This window comes from Euwallacea fornicatus, chromosome 2, assembly GCF_040115645.1.
Source record: "Euwallacea fornicatus isolate EFF26 chromosome 2, ASM4011564v1, whole genome shotgun sequence".
Classification (NCBI taxonomy): domain Eukaryota; kingdom Metazoa; phylum Arthropoda; class Insecta; order Coleoptera; family Curculionidae; genus Euwallacea; species Euwallacea fornicatus.
This window is the reverse complement of record NC_089542.1, coordinates 6,753,626-6,767,017: the sequence shown is the minus strand read 5'-3', so window position 1 is coordinate 6,767,017 and position 13,392 is coordinate 6,753,626. Positions and strand designations below refer to the sequence as shown.

At 35.6% G+C, this 13,392-nt stretch overlaps 1 protein-coding gene across 6 annotated transcripts in view; it reads left to right on the top strand.

The window, feature by feature from the left end:
• The window catches only part of LOC136348342 (netrin receptor UNC5B-like), a 256,866-nt gene that overhangs the window by 124,667 nt on the left and 118,807 nt on the right, over positions 1-13,392 (top strand). The window lies entirely within an intron of this gene.

The window sequence follows — 13,392 nt, the reverse complement described above, 5'->3', positions numbered from 1 at the left end:
AATCTTCTTTAACGTGCGATTTTCCACATTCTTCGTGCAACAAGTCATACTGGAGAGAATTTCATTAAAATAGGGCAGAAAATTTGGACTTTTTGTTACATATTGCCAAATATTTTGGAAAACGTATTTTACTATATCTATATCCGTTTGTAGCACAACAGACCACCTCGCATTCACTTGATGAGCTGTTATGTGACATACGGTAGTTAATTTCCAGAAATAACTTTACGGTGAAAATAAGGGGAGATGTTTCAAGAATTTCTGAAAAAAAAAGAAAATTCCAAGGTCACCATTTTACATTCAACCCCGATGAAGAATGATTTTGGGCTTTTGAGTAACCCCGAAGGTCTTGAAGGGAGATAATTTTTGAGTAGTTTGAAATGACGAAAATATTCCAGAATGACATGCAGTAACTATTTTGAGATATTCTGAGAGACTTGGACAAATTTGAAAAAAGTTCCTAAAAAATTTTGTGCTATTGATGTGAATGTCAGGTCAGCTTTGATACATAATTTTTATAGTTTAACGTTAAAATAATTTGTTTTTGTTCTAAGGAATGAATTATGATTAAGATCATAATTCATTACACTTCATAAGAGCTACAGGATGTCACAAAATTATGAATTCTACGTTCGGAACGAACCCTAATATGTTATAAAAGGTAACTGAAATTCAAAAACTCTTTGTTAAGAAAATACTTCGTTAATTTCGCAAATTTAAGTTTGATAATACAGACATTTATAAAAGTTCCCAAAAGATATCAATCCTTTCTTACCTGAGAATATCGAAGAGTTTTTTTCCCTAGACATTTACGAACAGGGCAATTAGAATTAGTTTTATTTTCTGAAGAACCAATGGCGTTTCATTTCTTTCTTCAAAAATATTCAAAAAACCTACTTATGCTTTCAGTGGATGAACCATACTGTCAAATTTTTTCCCAATTTCAGTTCTGAGTATACCGTTATATCCCTTAGTGAATTATCTTTTATTCGATATACTACAATGGGTGTTTTTGCATTTCAAAATAAAACGTTAGTAGAGGTAACTCGAGAGGGTTGAAAAATTTGAAGATAAAAAATAATGCAATAAATACATTTTTTAAATAAAAATTATACGTGTTTAAGGTTTTTTTTAATATCAGGTCTATGGAAGTTATAAACGTGTTGCAATACTTTTTACAGGCGCTGTATATAAACATATGCAGCAAACAGGAAAGTAGGTCTACTGTCTGCTTTTTTTAATAACTAATTCGCCGTGATTAAGCAGCAGGGCAGGACTAGCAGTTTGTGAATATGTGTCGATAATAGATCAGTCATACTGGCAACTAAATTTTAAGAATTTAGTATCCAGTGGCCCTGTGCACAAGTGTAGTGGGTACAAAAAACTAAGTTTGTAAAGTGTGTAACGTATACTTTTGCCTGTAACACAGATGACCTATTAGGATCATAGAGGTAGCAGCTATTACATGTATTATGCTGAAACTGTATTTTTCTTATAAACTATATGAAGGGTACTCTGACTAGTTAAATAATTTCGTTTATAACATTTAACTGTAGCCTTGCCGGGGGTTCACAATGTTCGCCAACAATTGTTATATGTAAACAATGTGTCCAGTTTAACAAGATGTACGTGAGACTCTTATGGGCGTACTCCAACCAGTTAGAACTACGAGATGGGTTTATTTGGAAAGGGGATCTAAGGTCGCATAATACCGTGCATTTTCCTTTCATACATACCAGGTGAAAACTTTACATTTTATATTTTTGTCTAAGTAATTTTGAAATGAACATACTCTGTAAATTTTGCAAGTGTCTTTTCAATAATGGATAACATATGCAACATGTTTAAAATAGTCAATTTTATTATTTTCACATTAGACGCATGCGTTCAGAAAAGAATTAGTTTACTCTAACTTATTAGGCATGTAAAAAAAGTAACTTTTTCCTAATTTATAATCTACCTTGCATCTCCAACAAGAAGAACAGAGTACCGTCTAAAAAGCCCATTACATCACGTTAAACTGGACACATTGTATGGGGATAAATCCATAATAACTATACAGTTTAGTCAAAGGTGTTATGATTTTCATCAGATTTCAGCATTCTCTATAAAAAATATTATTCAAGATTCGAACGTGTGTCTTGCGATCTAAGGGTATTTTTGTCAATGTATAGGACCATACTTCGGGTGTCAAAAAAATTTTTGGAAACTTTTTGAAAAAGTTCGTCACGGTTAGGTTTTCAGGACTAGTTCGGTCACTAAGGTTATTTCTTATTGTTTGAGGAATTCTTAAGACGCTTTCCATAGAAATTGGACAACGCTTATAAGAGAGTTCTTTCGAGTTCTGAAATGAATTTTTGCTCCTAAAGATGTCGAAGTGGCAATCTGTAAAGAATTTTCTTCTCCTAGGGAAATTTTTAAGCTTCAAATGGGTAGATTAAATGCAAAATTCCAAAAAACTCATTCATGAGTTCTTAACTGTGATTCCCGAGTTACTTTTGGATTCATGACTTATTCACAAAATTCAAGATGCTCAATCACGGGGATGTCATTTATGCCAGGGTTCGGAAATATTCACTCCTGAGTTACTCCTCGACTGTTTGCGCGAGGCTCACTGAACGCTGTTCCATTTTTTATATATGTAGTGTTTTAAATTAATTTATATCATAAATACCAATAAAAATTAAGCTTAAAAATGTTTTCCTTTTTTTTGTAAATATTAAACTTTAAAATTGTCGTTGTTTTCAATTTTTAATTTTAGTCTCTTACTTAAAATATAAGTCGTAAGTATATAAGTTATAGATTTGATGTATGAGTTATTTGAAAACAACCCAGTTACGAGTCTAAATTATAAGAGTATTATGGATAACTCGTGAGCGAAATAATTACTTTGAAAACGTTAACTCATGAGTAATTATTTCCGAACCTTGATTAAATGTATGTTCAAATAGATTCAATATAGTTGTAGATACGGTCTAAAACTTCATTGAATCTTGAAGACTCAAACTCTCTTCAAAGACGTGGACGGGCTTCCGGACTTTAAAATTGCGATTAAATATCTCTAAAACTTCTGGTGATGCCAATATAGAAGACTACGTAAAATCCGTTAGAATAATTAAGAAATCGTTCAGAAACCATAATTATTTCATAAAAAAAGTGTTGATCCTACAAAGAGACGTTTGGTCGTTAAAAAGTTGGTATGCGTAGCGGTGCAAAAGTTCGAGTTTGAATTCGCTTCCTGCTTTTTGTCTAATAATTTGATTCAACGAATAGCTTCTAATTTGATATTGTGCAAATTGAAGAGTCAAAATTCGACCTTCCAGCAAAATATGCTTCACCGCTTCTTGCCAGCCGCTGCAGCGATGCTGCTTCCTGAATGCGGTCAATGGACTTACTAAAATTTCTGGTAGAAATTTGATATTTATACATCTCAAATCTGCTTTAGATAGAATATAGCGTTAAATTCAAATGCAGATTACTAAGCCACAAAAAGGTTTTTCATTCCGTTTTGTCCTATAGAGCCCATTGGCATAAATTGGCCCGATTTCAGCTCAATCTCCTGTCATAAATCAATGCATTTAAACCTGAAAAAGTCTCCTTGTCTCGGCTCGCCCGATAGTTTCGCAGTATTAATTTCAATAAAAGATAAACCGCGAACTCGTGAAAGCCAACCACTAACGGTTTCCATAAAATTCAGATTTATGGCTCCCCGGCCGCGTTTTGCATACCTCTCTTTTGTTTTTCCTCCGGTTTAATGGTCTGGACTTTTTTCGATCCCTGACAAATTTCCGGGCAGGGCCGAACTTCGCTTGGTCTTCATACACATTCCGCGCGTATGGAAAGAATTAGCCGCACATAAATCTGTTTCCATGGGCCAGTTTACAATGCCCTGCCTCCCTTTCAGACGGTTAAAAGTCGGCTTTTTGTTCGCCCTTTGAGTTATTGCCAGCCGGATTTTTAAGCTTTTAGAAATTTCTCCTGGAAAAGCCGTTTGCCATGTATATTCATGGGTAGTAAAGACTGTTTGTGTTCGCGTTCATTTACAAGGGAAATCTGCGAAAATCTATCAAGTTTTCAGTCTAAAGCCTGATTGGATTAGGATGCAAATCTGTATTTCCCAGAAGAGGCTGACAATTTAGAGCTAAAATCTATACGCCAATGTTTCGTCATTTGGCCCTTTAATTATGCCCAAATTCGCTTCTGTTGTTTCGTTGTTGACGTACCAGCTCATGTTTCCGGTGCATGGTGTTTGAACGATAATCCAATTTTCTGGATTATATTTATCCGGGCCGACGGGTTTTGTGGTTTCAATGAAATTAGATTTTTAGGACTTTTTCACTGGAGCCAATGAACTCGTGACGTAAACCTGACCTCACTCGGCATTACTAAATCGGAATTCAGCAAATCACTGTCAGGTTTACATTTACTGCTAATGTCCGATTTACATTATAATTTAAACGGCCGTAATTAATAGCTTTAGTTATCAATTAGCCGGAACGATTTATTAAACATTATAACGTTCCGATTTCCATTTAGCACGCCCCTTTCGGAGCTAATAGTTTCCATTTTATTTCAACGCAACAAAGCCTCCATTGTACAGAGCACAATCGGCGGTGTGGCTGGAATTACTGGAGGATATTGTTATTTTCGAGTGAGGTTTGAGGAGGATAACGGCGATATAATATCAGAGGTGTCAGCCAATTTTGTTGTTGGTGAAAATTTATTTATTATGGAAAATATCGCTTCTTTATGGCGTGTTGATGCTGCGAGTTCAACGGCGGAAATTTCCATTTAACAGCTTATTAGTAGATCTACAGTGGCTCAAAGTGGAAATGCTGTACCTCATAAGCTGGTCATTTTTTATTCATGGATTTGCACGCGCATCTCGACAAATAATGATAAACATTTCTATGGTACATTTTGACATCTATACATTCGAAATAATGTGCCAAATGAACAATTGCAACGCCTTTAATCATTAAATAATCACATGGACAAATTGACCGCACAAATGAATATCAAAGTTTAAGTGATATATACAAATTTCAAGAGCTCATTTCATTGCAGGAATGGTGCAGAGTGCGCTTATAAACAGTAATTTTGATTTATAGTGTTTTTATTAAGATTTAGTTGAGCTAGTAGTTGTTATGAATTAATGAATGTGAAGTTAAGTTGTGAAGGTATATGAAGTGATGAATTAATTATAAACACTAAGGAATTCTCGTTTTTTATATTTTTTAATTAGTATATATTTTCAAATTATCTATCTTAAACGAATAAGGATTAAATAATATTTCGTAACGGAATAATTTGGCTCAATGTGAACGATCCAACGGTTTTCATAGAAACAGCGAAATTGATGACAAAGGTTGCCGAAGGTGCAATTTCCAGCAACTTTTGTCACGTTTAACACAATGTATTCATGATGCACGGACACACAACTTAGTTAACCAACCATTTCCCATCACAAGGAAGGAAAATCTATCAGGGCTATCGCCGAAATCATAAAAAGAAAATGCAGCGACAGTTCAACACATTATAGAGAAATGCCAGAAGAAGGGTAAAATCGCAAGAAAGAAAAGAGAGCCCAAGAAATATATTCACTGATGCTGACGAAAAATGGATTGTAAGGCAAGTGAATGAAAATCCCAGATTAAGTGCCCCTAAACTTGCTCTTGAAGTTGGAAAATATTTAAATAAGAAAGTTAATCCGGAAATAATAAGAATAGAAAATGCAATCTTGCTGGTCGAATTGCCAGGAAAAAACCCATTCGTTAGCGGAAAGAATCGGAAAATTAGAGTGCCCTTTGCAAAGGAACATTTGAATAAAGATCCAGAATTTTGGATTACAGTTCTATTTATCGATGAAAATGAATTTTATTTATTTGGATCGGATGGGTGTAGATATGTTTGGAGAAGATCAGGTGAAGAGCTTAAAGAACAAAATCAAAAGACTATCGTAAGACACGGCAAAAGGAGCGTAATGGTGTGGGGGCGTACGTCCAGTGCTGGCACAGGGATGCTCCACTCTAGTGGCGGAATAATGGACAAACATAAGAATATTAAAATATTAAAAGAAAACTTCAAATATAACGTGGAAAAATTAAATATTGTAAATACTTTTCTATTTCATCAAGACATTGATGCGAAACGCACAGCCTAGGTAGTCGAAGAATGGTTGTTATGCAGGGTGTCCATTAAACATACGACCGATGTGAGCTAATAGGACCGATATTTCTACCAGGAAGATTGACCGGCAAGGTGTAGCGCAACTTTTTAGAATAAACACTACCTCAGTTTCTGGAAGACGTACCATGCACCATTCTGCCCCAGAATAACACACGGAGATCGCTGGATTGGTCGAGGTGGACCTCACTTTTGGCCTGCTGGATCCCAGGATTTAAACCTCCTGGATTATTTTCTGTGGGGGCATCTAACGTTACTAGTTCACAATACTCCACTGGAAAATGTGGAAAACTTGACAAATCGGATCATTATTGTGTTTAACTCAATAAAAAACAACCCTGGTGTTTTTGAAAAGTTTCGGCAATCAATGAGAAGATTAAATTGTTGCACCCTAACTGGAGGTAGTCATTTTCAACAATTCTGGTAGTTTAAGGAGCTTCACATGTAATATTTAGTAAGATAATATTACTACTGTCCAAAATTCTTCTCGTTTTGTATCTTCGGAACGAAGAGGTTTTTTAAAAATCATTAATAGACAAAATATTCTTAGAATAGTCCACGGAATAATCCCCTGAATTTTTGCTGCCAAAGTCAATGGATACCTCGTATAACTGCCCTTATGTACTTAAGACTCCGCTCTAATTAAAGGACATTAAAGTGGTAGAAAATCTTTGGGTCAAATTAGAAGAAGCAGAAATTGGAAAACACATATCGAACAAGAAAGAAATAAAAGGAGCGCTAATGGGAGAATGGAAAAACATACCGCTCGATTACACCCGAAAATTAATGGAATCAGTTTCAAATCGTCGACGGGAAGTAATATCAAACAAATATTTACCAACGAAGTAGTAAATTACATATGTACATAATGTATGTACTTTACTAAGGAATAATATAGTCACTAATTGTAGGCAATATTTAAACATTGAAGTTCATTTGCGCGATCAATTTGATCATGTGGTTACTTATTTATTACAAACTCTTCAATTGTTGATTTAACACATTATTTGCTATTTGATAGTAGATATAAATGCATATTACAAAAAAATTATGATTATTTGTTAAGTTGCAGATGCAAATCTATGAATAAAAATCTATCAAATTAGGAGGTGTATCATATTTTCACATTGAGCCACTGTGTGAAGATTAGATCAACTTGATTCCCGGGTTCGCCTTTTTTGATCGCGTACTCTTAAAACAACCCAACAGATTCTCTAAAGTTGGCCTCTACCTCTAAAAAATCCATGCTGATTTCAAGATATTTAATTTTTGACTCTTTCGATGATTCCACTTCAACTCAAATGAGGATGATTTTTAATACGTTCTTGTGGCTCAAAATTGTAGATTGGGACAAGCCAAGAGCGTTCTTAGATAAAAGAAAAATGGCGGAAAATCTAGAACTCAAGAAAGGCAATTCATCAGTGCTCTTTCTCCGATCAAAGGTGTTGAGTTTCTCTTCTAGGGGCGTAAAAGTGTCTGGAGAAAGAGCTATAATTTGAGTTCAGGAATATCGTCAGTAAGCCAGGCACTGTAACATTTTTCCTCAAAGTCGTCAGGAATTTCCGCGATTTCTTTCTGAACGATTTTAGCTTCTTTGTTCAGCTCTATGCTTTTATAGGAATAGCTAAGTCCTTTCGAAGCTTATTCACAAAAGACCAAAAATATTTAATGTATGGAAAATGTACCTATGTAAATTTCTACTTTTTTACTTCGGGTACTTATTGTACGGTTACGGAATAAAATTCCTAACCATTTCAAAATCCTGCGAAATTTACGTTTGAATTTTTTGTTATCCAGATATACTGCGACGTAGGAATGCATCAAATGCTTTTATCCAACTTTTCCTAAGACATCCTGTATTATTCAGAAATTGAAGTTCTTTACCCTTACTCCAAATACATAATGCTGGTCTTACAATCATTGCGTCACAACCTGCCTCTACCATCCCATTCTTCACACATATCCCAGATTAGTTTCCACTCCCTCTTAGTCTCTTTTACCGACCTTCCACCCCTCCCAACTATAATATTCGGTGAAACCAGGCTCCAATATACATATACTAGTATAGTATAGTTGCAATTTTTTTTGAGTACCCTCCAAGTTTGAGTAGTAAATTCATCTTTTTTTTTTTGTTATTTTAGTGTTTATAGAGCAGATCAAATAGCACTTTTATCGAAATTTCTGAATTTTCCTTTTAAAAGAATTTTTCGAATGAAACTTGTCAATGTGGCCATAATTGGAAATTTGTCGTAATTTTTCAATTTAAGAATTGATATCTCCTCCATGATATCAGCCACATCCATGAACGTTGTTTCGGATTATCGAGAAAATCCATCACGCCTCTCTTTTATCTTCAACTTTATTCTTATAAAATCTTGGTATACCTCTCCAGGGGTACCAATTCTATACTCTGACAAGTCGACATTTCCAGGCAAATTACGTCAAAAGTGTTTATTAAAAAGCTCCGACGTACAGAAGGTTAACACATTTTTTTGACGTCATTCTCTAGGGGCATTCTACTCTCCAGAACGAAAAAGCGTACCGCAGATGTTTTCCTTTCGCCACTGCCGAGGATCAAGAAGCTTCCATTTCCTATCCTTTCCACTATCTGTGATTTTCTACAATAATTTCTTTCTAGCTCTTTCCTGACGCACTTCTTAACTTTTTTCCGTTTACCATACCACCAAGCATTACCTTTCAACTCATTCTTCTTTCCGTTCAGAACTATACTTCTCAGTACCCCTCTAATATGCTTCGGCATCTTTACAGCATTCCTTTCGGATTCGTTCTTACTGTTCATTGCATTAAAGCAAAATAGTTTTATCTATCTCATCAGTATATGTTCAAAAGTCCTCTATCCATAAGTCTTTCCTATCTTGCTCTGCTTGCCCATCCACGTCGAAACAAACCAATCTTACCTCACAATTCAATCGTATGCCTTAACATATATATAGACCATTAAGTCTATTCATTTTTTACCGTCCTGAAAGTTATACCTTGATCGCTGTAGTTATTCGCAAAACATTCGTTCACCATGCATTCAAGCCATTCTTCTCCCTTTTATCCATGAACACAACTCTCCACTGAGTATGTTTCCCATGCATTTATTTCACATACAATGGTGTTACTACTACACTGACCAGTCTAGATATTCAGTTCTGCCAGTTCATCATCAACTGAAACAACCATTACCAACTACCAGTCAGTATCCCCCACCCCGCGACTTCCTTCACTATATCATTGCGAGTAATCCTACTCTCGTCCCTTATTTTTCTCCATGCCCTGTCTTGCTAATTTTCGTCTTCCTAAATTGGTCGAAATCGTTTACTCTGCTATTTGTCCTAAATGGTTTCTCACTCATACTACTTCTACACGACCACTTTATTCGAAAAAATTGAAAAATAGCTAATTATTTAATTAATTGAGAAATGCTAGTTATGTGTAACGAAATCGATTCGGCGGAACTATCGAAACTAATTCCTACAATATGGCAAAAGTTACACAAAATAGCATTTCTTGATAAGATTCATAAATTATTTTTCTAGTTCGATTTATTTGCATATTAGCAGACTCAAGGTGGCTCAAAGTGAAAATGATACACCTCATAAGTTAATAGATTTTTATTGATAAATTTACATCAGGAACTTCACATTATAAATATTTCTATAATATACCTTGATATCTGTTTATTTGAAATAATGAGTTAAATCAACAATTAAGCAGTCTTTAATAAATAAATAATCACATAAATAAATTAACCGCGCTAATGAACTTCAAAGTTTAAATGTTACATACAATTAATGAGTATGTTATACCTTAATAAGGTACATACATTATGTACATATGTAATTCACTACTTCGTTGGTAAATCTTTGTTTAATATTACTTTTCGTAGATGATTTGGAACGGATTCCATTATTTTTCGGGTTTAATCGAGAGGTACTTTTTTCCATTTTCCCTTTAGCGTTTCTTTGTTCGATATGTATTTTCTAATTTCTGTTTCTAATTTGGCTTAAAGATTTTCTATCACATTAATGTATAATGATTAGGGCTGGGTCTTAGGCACATGAGGACAGTTACATAGGATGTCCGGTTATAGAGGGCATCAATGATCCGATATTTCAACTATTCCACATTGTCCACGGGAGTATTATGAATTAATGACTTTAGATGCTCCCATAGGAAATAATCCAGGGGGTTTAAGTCCGGTGATCGAGCCGGCCATAAGTGGGGGCCGCCTCGACGAATCCAGCGATCTCAGTATGTTATCGTTAAAAATTCACGAGCAACCACACTGAAATATGCTGGTGCACCATCGTATACATCTTCGAGAAACCGAGGTAGCATTCGTTCGAAAAGTTGCTAGAGGCCTTTTTGGTCAGCCTTCTTTGTGGAAATATCGGTTCCATTAGCTAAACTTATTAGAGATCCGAGGAGAAAAAAACATAATCCCTCGACTGCATTATAGCAACACACAAAAACGGCGGGAAACTCGGCTGAATGACAAATTTTACCGACTATACTTGTAACAGTTTTCTTCACAGAACACTAATTTCCTCATCTTCTCTAATCCAAATTTTTAGTAAAAATTACCTTTAGTAAGGCAAAGTTAATTCTATCTGTATGAATGAACTCACAACTTCACTATTAAGTTTTCCATGGTTTCAACCAACCTCGTTTAAAATAAATAAGCAATTCCCCAAAGACACTTTCTAAGAGCCGTTTCCATATAAACTTAATTCCGGCTTAGGTTTCATTGGTTTAGAAGGGACAGATATAACTGCCGCACACATAGATACGATCTACAGTATCACTTCCAGAGTACCTACTAATATAAATTTAATTTAAGTTCGAGAACTTAGGTGTGGATTCCAACTTTAGGCTTTCAGAGGCTCAAGAGAGATTAGAGGCCTTAATGTCCAAGTTGGCACATCCTAATGCTAAAATAAGTATCGTCATTATTCATAATGTCGTATAAAGTGTTCTAAAAGTGTATTTTTCTTCTCTTGACAATTTATACTGGAGGAATCATAATTTCAAAAGGAGACAATATTGAATGTCCTCGCTAAGTCCCTCGGCATTCACTGAACGATTTATGGCGGAATATTTTCGCCATTTTTGCCGATACTGTATGAATATAACATGCGATCTAGTTTATGTTTTGTGTTAACACATTCGGGACTCCGAGAGCGGGGCTTAGGCGATAATAAAAGGAGGCTTGAAATATCTCGGAAGCTTCTAGGATATACGGAGTTCCGTGCTTTTGAATACAGAATTAGCTGAAGTTGTGTGCATATTAGAAGTAATATAAGAAAAATAGTTACGTAGATATGGAATAGCTAAAACATGTGTATGTATCTGTTATTAGCTCTGCCCGGACCACAAGTTAATTGATTTCAAAATAAACCGTTGTCGGAAAATTTTCAAAATTGTTTCTCAGGTCGCTCAGGAATTTTGAAAAATTCGATTTAAAACACTCAAGGCTTCTAAAAAGTTCGAACAACAGGTTACTTTGGATTATTCAGAATTTAGGTGCATTGATGATGGTCTGAACTAAACCGAAAACTAACGAAAACCTTAAAATCAACCGATTTCTGTTGTCACATACGTCTCATGTTTTAACGGTCAGTTTATACCGCTGCGATCGAAAAATATGGTGAATTTTTCATTTAAACTTCGCTGGCACCATAAAATCATGAAATTATTTTTTTTTGCAGCTGGTTAGCACTATCTGTGATATCTATGCGAAGTTTCATGTCAATATTTTCAATTGCTGCATAGCCACACGTGTTTTCGTAAATATACAAAAGTAACTTTTTCGATTTTTACTATGCCTAATTCTGTTTGCGGAATGAATATTCTGCCGCAGAAACTTTTAGTATGTTACGGAAGGCCTTCGGTTTCGGCTATGTCGCAAAAACACGTTTACCAGTGGTACAAAGATTCTAAGAAACGCCGAGAAGGAGTTTAAGACGAACAGCGCCCGGATGACCGTCATCATCCAGTCATGAAAGCCACATCGAGGAAGTCAAAGATTTGGTGCTCCAAATCGTCCATTGATCATTAAGAATTATCGATGATACTAGTGGCATTTCATTTGGATCAACCCTAACCTAAATTTGAAAAGATGTTTCGTGCCAAGTCAAGTTTCGATTTGTTCCATAAACACTCAATTTTTTGAAAAAAAAGGGTCGAGTTGAAATCTGTCAAACAATAAATTTTGGCTGCCAAAACGTCATGAAACACATCATTGGGGGAGATAGAACTTGGGTCTATACGTACGACCGAGAAACAACGGATCGATCGAGAGAATATCGTGCGAAAAACTCAAAATTACCAAAAAAACCGCTCCAAAGTCGCTCAAAAATCAACATCGTGTTGATAGTTTTCGTCGATTATCGTGGGGCTGTGCGAATTGAATTTTATCGTCTAGTCCAAACTGTTAACAAGACGTTATGGGTCGTTTGCGTGAATCTATTCGTCTTAAGAAGCCAAAATTATGAGCCGATAATTCTTGATTTTAACTCCACGATAATGCACTATCTTACACTACATTGGGTTTTCAGAGAACATTTTGCCAAAAACTCGACCTATATCGTTCCATGACCACCGTTTCGCCTGATTTAGTACCGTTAAACTTTTGGCTGTTCAACAAGCTCAGAAGACCCCTTCGGGGATACCGTTTCGGCTCGAATGAGGAGATAAAAGCCGAATCCTAGAAGGTATTGAAGCCCACCCTGGAAAAAGACTTCTGTAGCTATTTCGAGGATTGGTAAAAACGATGACTTGTGCATAGTGTCGCGCGGGGAGTACTTCGAGGGCGATTTTTCATTTTATAAATAAATTCACTTCGTCGATCTCAATTTCCACCATTGATGGTCCTAACGTTAATCAATGTCCGTTCCTCATTTTTGAATGATTGTTTTGTCGTTGATCCAGTTTCCCCTAATTTGAAACAAAAGCCCCCGCAAAGTCCGGCCCTGCCACTAACTGCCCAGGTAAACCGTAGCGGGCGGTCCAATTTAACCATATACACAAAAGGCTGGAATCTTCTGTCCATATCCCAAAATTGATTTACCGAAAGCTCGGCTTCAACACATCGACAAGTCCTGCCTTTGATAAATATCCTTCGTTCTATGGCTGGCTTAAAACAATAATTATTCAGACTACTTCGCAACCTTTTAAGCCCGGCAAAAATTTTTGATT